Here is a 6,000-nt window from a genome sequence, read left to right as displayed (position 1 = left end):
GTCAGCTGTGAGGGTGCAGCTGCTACACAAGTCTGTTGCCATTCTAGGGATGAGGGCTTCTGAGGCACTTTGGGGCTTGTGACTCCTCCTTAGTTTGTCACTAATTGCTCTCTAAGAGCCAGAGTAACACTCTGTATCCCTATTACACCCATCAATCCTTTGGCTCTTCCTCTTTCATACACACACATGCAGACACTCATTATACCTGTGAACTGATGATGGTACATTGTCATTTTACTATTCTTGTTGTTGATTCGTCTTTCGGTCCATTGATTCTTTGATCATTCACTGATTTGTTCATTCAGACATTCATTTACTTATTCATTCCTTTGTAGACTGATGCTGAAAAGATTTATACACAACAGTGACTTAATCCTAGCACAAAATGCATTGGACAGTCTCCTGTGTTTTCTCTCTATGCCACTTCATTTTCAGTGTCTGTGTTATGCTGTTCTTACATTACTATAAAGAAGTATCTGAGACTGGATGATTTATAAGAAAAGAGGTTTATTTGGCTCATGGTTCTGCAGGCTGTACAGGAAGCATAACAGCATCTGCTTCTGGGTAGGCCTCAGGGAACTTTCATTCATGGCAAAAGGTGAAGAAGGAGCTGGCACTTTGCATGGCACAGGCAGGAGCAAGAAAGAGAGAGTGTGTTGGGGGGGGAGTTCCACATACTTTTAAATGACTGTATCTCCCAAGAACTCACCATCGTGAAGGCAGCACCAAGCCATGGGGGATCCACCTCCATGATGCAAACACCTTTCACCAGGCCCAACTTCCAGCATTGGGGATTACAGCTCAACATGAGATTTGGGTGGGGACGAATGTCTAAACTACATCTGTGTCTTTCCAACTGAGACCTCTATTAGAGCCGATTCCTTCTCTTCCATATTCTTTTCCTCCCGTCCTCCCTCCCACTTTGATGTCCCTGATAGGCTGTGTTCAAGGAGACTTCACCAGCATAGGAGATCAGGGCTGGCTGCCTGGAAAGACCTCTGTGGGTGGGTGACAGGTGCCAGGTGATACCAGGGAGCAAAAGAAGATGACTAAAGATCAGTTGCTGAGAATACTGTAAATATTTAGAATCTCAACCCAGAGAGTTTTCCAAAATTTCTTTACCTCTCTAATAGCAACTCTGTGATACCACCTATGAGGCTACTCTAGGAGCAGTACATGGGAAGAGAATGTTCCAGAGCCCAAGGATTACAGCATGCCTGGTACTGTGATCACGCTGGGGCCACAGAAGCATTCAAGGATCCCACAGCACACTGACCAGCACACTGACCATTGTTAGTCCACTGCCTTTTTTGTTCTGTCTGGAACCTGGTTCTTTATTTTCCTCTTCCCACAGAACAGTCTTTCAGTTCCAGCTCAGCTACAGCCGACCCTCATAGAGATCCTTAAGCAAAGACTACTTTGTTTCTGAAGTTTCAGTCTTCTTTCCCATGCCCCATTTCTTGCATCTGGGTTTTGGTCTTTGAGCCTATTCCCATTAACCTGGAAGGTGTCCCCATATCCTCTTAGAATAGGAGCCTCCTTTTGCCTTGCCAGTTTCGCTCCGAGGGACCAGACCCACAACTATTTATACGGGAGAGCTGGGAAGGGAAGAACGTGGTCCCTTTAAATTATACAGAACCAGGGAAGGTAAGTGCTGGGTAGAGAAGGGCATGGTCCCTGGCCCGGGCTCTACCCCCGCGGACATAGATGAGGACAGGCACTTCTGCCTTTGCACCCAAATGTTAAATTTTCCAAGACCACCCTGACTTGCCACACCTCCACCTTGGACCAATAAAAACCTGAGACCCTAGCAAGGCAGAGACAGAAGCTGCTGGATGGCAAGAGCAACACATCAGCAGAAGAAGACACAAGCGGCTGGATGGCAGGAGGAGGTTGGGACATCAAGGGGAGCATGCTAGTGGAAGAGCACACCGAGAGAGGCCTGCAGGCCATCAACCGGCAGAACAATTCAGAGTTTGGCCGGACAGTCAGAGGAGAGCCCGGGCTGCTGAGCGGCTGGATTCCAGAGGAAAACCACCTCCCTTCTGGTTCCCCCATCTGCTGAGAGAGCTACTTCCACTCAATAAAACTTTGCACCCATTTTCCAAACCCAGGTGTGATCCAATTCTTCCGGTACACCAAGGCAAGAACCCAGGATACAGAAAACCCTCTGTCCTTGTGACAAGATGGAGGGTCTAATTGAGCTGGTTAACACAAGCCACCTATAGACAGCAAAACTAAAAGTGTACCCTCTAACACATGCCCACTGGGGCTTCGGGAGCGGTAAACATACCCCCCTAGACACTGCCGTGGGATCGGAGCCCCACAGACTCCCCGTCTGTCTGCTCCCCTAGAGGTTTGAGCAGTGGAACCCTAAAGAAGTGAGCCACATCCCTGTTGCGAGTGGGACAAGGGAACTTTTCGTGTTCCACTATCTCCACTCTTTTTTTTTTTTTTTTTTTTTTTGAGACGGAGTCTTGCTCTGTCGCTCAGGCTAGGGTGCAAATTCTCTCCAAGTGAAATGTTTTTAAAAGGAAAAGACAAAATGTTGTCTAGTTTTACTATTTCCCAATTTTACCTTCTGGAATGTGACTGTTAAAGTATCATTAGGGCATATGCTCTGCAGCTCCCCTTTGTGCCAAACTTCCTTGTAATGTGATTATTCCGTATTATTATTTAAATCATTTTTATGTGTCTTCAAAGGACCTACTTAGTAACAGGATATCATAGTGAAAAGAGCTATGGGTTGGGTCGTGGTCCCTGTCTCCCTAAAATGTACTAGCTATTTAAACCATGTAAAACCCAGACCTTTGCAGTTTTCCCATCTGGGACGTAGGAATAGCATTTCTCTACCTGCCTTATAAGGTTGTGAAGATCAAAAGATAAAGCCTTTTATGAACTTAAAGCATTATGCAAATGTCAGATATGGCTGTTAGAGTACAATAGTGTTAAAGATATATAAATTTGCTTTCTTCGACATTTTTCTTCATCACCAAAGATATTTATTTATTTGTAAACCTTCCTGAAAATCACCGTTACATTATCATTTTATTACAAACCAGTTTGTGGAATAGGTTGAAAAGTATTATTGTTTTCATTTTATGGATGAGAAAACAGAGGTTAAGAAAAGACAAATATGGGATTTTACCTAAGATACTGCTGATAAACAGTAGAACAAGGGTGAGAAGCCAGTTCTGCTTCTTTGGGTTCCGCTTCTTTTGTTCTCTTCACTTGGGGTCTCTCTCTAACCAGCTCCAACCCTTGTGCTGTCCCTTTGTCTAATCACCTCTGTGCCAGGGGCAAAAACTGAAGTAAGCCCTTGGGTGCCAGGCAGGAAAGTGAGGAGCTGAACACTAGTGGATGGGTGGAGGGCCAGGCTGTGCAGAGCAGTGGGTCCAGGGGAATTGCAGGGTGGGAGCAAAGTTCAGGGACCAAGCCCGAGATCAGTCACCAAAAGAATTAAAAAATTCTGAGTGGGTAAATACGACAGGCAAGAACAGTATCAACAGATCAGAATCCAGTCAATTGCAGTTGACCAGCTGTAACACATGGGAGCCAGGCTCAGGCACACAGTGGTCTGGATCAATTTTCTGAGAAGGGTTCTGTTTGCACCCCTTTGAAGTTCCAGGCCTTGCTCTGAGGATGTGCCACACTTGTCTCATACACCTTCCACTCATTTAGTCAGTGTGCATGCATGCATCAACACAGACTTATTGAGGTTTTATTATGAACCATGAGATGAATTAGGTGCAAGAGATGCAATTATGAATAGGCACGTATAAGGTTCATGTTCAGAAGCACTTAGACTAGTGCGGGGTTTTCCACCTGGGCACTACTGACATTTTAATGAGGAGACTGTCCTGAGTACTGGCGGATGTTTAGAATAGGCCTCTATCCACTAGATACTACTTCCACCTCTCCAGTTGTGACAACCAAAAATGTCTCCAGGGATTACCAAATGTCCCCAAGGTGTGGGGGCACAGGAAAGGACAGACGACCCAATGTTAGGAATCACTGGTCTAGTGTTAATAAAGGTTAACAATTACTGAGCATTTACTAGGTGCCAGGCACAGAGTTTGACACAACCAGCCAAAAGGCTGATGATGGAAACTCTTAGCAGGCCCTACTTAAACATTTCACCAGATTGTCCAGGGCGCTCCATTTCCTCCACAACCCTAGCGACCAACTCCAAGGGCATGTGGACCATTTGCGGCCAAGCGCTCTGGTTTGCCTGGGTGCTTCTGCTCAACATAACAACAGGTTGAGTATGTTGAGTCATATGCTTATGAGAATTGTATTTGTTCCCAAACCCTTTGAGCCTCTTGTACTTCTTAGAGTTGTACAATTTAATTAAAGAGTACATAAACTTATTAAACATAAGTGTGAAGAGTTGTTGCTAAGAAAATTAAGTGCAATGCTTTGGAAAGATGTAATTAAAAAAAACTTTCTGTTCAATTAAATCTGAATAAGAGCAACCGTAAAAAGGCAGAAAAAATTATAAAAATCTAGAAGATGTAAGGTCTTGCTACACTTTATCATTATTTTTAGAGATGGGGTCTCACTCTGTCACCCAGGCTAGAGTGCAGTGACATGATCATAGCTTACTGCAGCCTCAACCTCCTGGGTTCAAGCAATCCTCCCACCTCAGCCTCCTGAGTAACTGGAACTACAGGCATGCACCATCCTATGCAGCTTTGTTACACTTTAATGAATACCAAACAGGACAGGCATGGTGGTGAATGCCTATTGTAGTAGTTCCAGCTACTCGGAAGGCAGAAGCAGGAGGATCGCTTGAGCCTGGGAGTTTAAAACCAGCCTGAGCAACTTCATCTCTAAAAAAATAAAAAATTAAAAAATAAAGAATCACAAACTGAAAATTGTCACCAATGTACTATTAATCTAAATTAAGTAAGAGGCAAAGTGTGACGTACAGTGAGCGGATCATTCTCAAAGAAAAGATCTATGCCCTACATAAGGATGTATAAATAAGTGAATATTTTTGTATGTTTTAAGTTGAAAGAAAATGTTTAACATATGTATGGTATTTAATGATTATTTTTATCAGCCAACTACCTGTCTTCCCAGTTGCTTTAGATGAGTAGGATTCTCTCATATTGTCCTTGTCTTTGAGATGAAAAGTTGAAAGACAGGGAACTTGCTGGGTGCTTACTGGAAATGGTGCAGGCCTCAGGCTATTTGAACAATTGAATTCAAAACATGGATATCAGACCAAATCGCTTAATGTATATCAACAATATGAACGACAAAATTAAAGAAGAAGGATTGAAGACATTCCCATGTTCCCTGTTTTCTCAGTTGGGCCATGTGGTAAATATTGTGGCTCTAAAGACCATGAAGATGAGTGGGGGACACTGGGCTCATCCACAAATGCCTTGAGACAGTTACAAGGATTTCCATTGTATGACAAACCAATGCAAATCCAGTATGCAAAAACAGATTCTGATATCATTTCTAAAATGTGTGGCACTTTTGCTGACAAAAGAAAAGAAAAAAGCCCAAACTGTGGAACAGACAGCAACAACTGCAAACAGAAAGCCTGGTCAGGAAACACTGAATTAAGCTGATACCCAAGGAAATTCAACACCAAGTCCTCAGGTTCTTACTACCCTCCGAATTCTGTTTTATTTTTAAGTTAATTTACCAGCAGAGACTCATGAGATGATGTTATCTGTGCTATTTAATCGGTTCCCTGGTTTCAAGAAAGTACGTTTGGTACCTGCAAAGCATGGTATTGCTCTGGTTGAATTTGAAAATGATAAGTAGGCTGGAGCTGTCAGGGCATCTTTACAAGGATTTAAGGTCACTTTGTCCTACGCCATGAAAATCACCTGTGTCAAGAAGTAATACTTGGGATAGTCATCATTAAAAGACTCAATATTATTTATAGTGTTTGTTTTAGTAACATTTGGTCAGGTCATTCTAATAGTTAGGGATGGGGAAAGTCAAAGTGAAAAAAAACAGAGAAGTGACTTAACTAGG

At 43.2% G+C, this 6,000-nt stretch overlaps 1 pseudogene; it reads left to right on the top strand.

Annotated features, from left to right (window-relative positions):
- The first annotated feature begins 5,217 nt into the window (after positions 1-5,217).
- LOC108530960 (U2 small nuclear ribonucleoprotein B'' pseudogene) lies at positions 5,218-5,865 on the top strand (annotated as a pseudogene).
- The last annotated feature ends 135 nt before the right edge of the window (positions 5,866-6,000 follow it).

Source organism: Rhinopithecus bieti, unplaced genomic scaffold, assembly GCF_001698545.2.
Source record: "Rhinopithecus bieti isolate Rb0 unplaced genomic scaffold, ASM169854v2 scaffold_6513, whole genome shotgun sequence".
NCBI lineage: Eukaryota > Metazoa > Chordata > Mammalia > Primates > Cercopithecidae > Rhinopithecus > Rhinopithecus bieti.
This window is presented reverse-complemented; position numbering and strand designations above follow the sequence as displayed.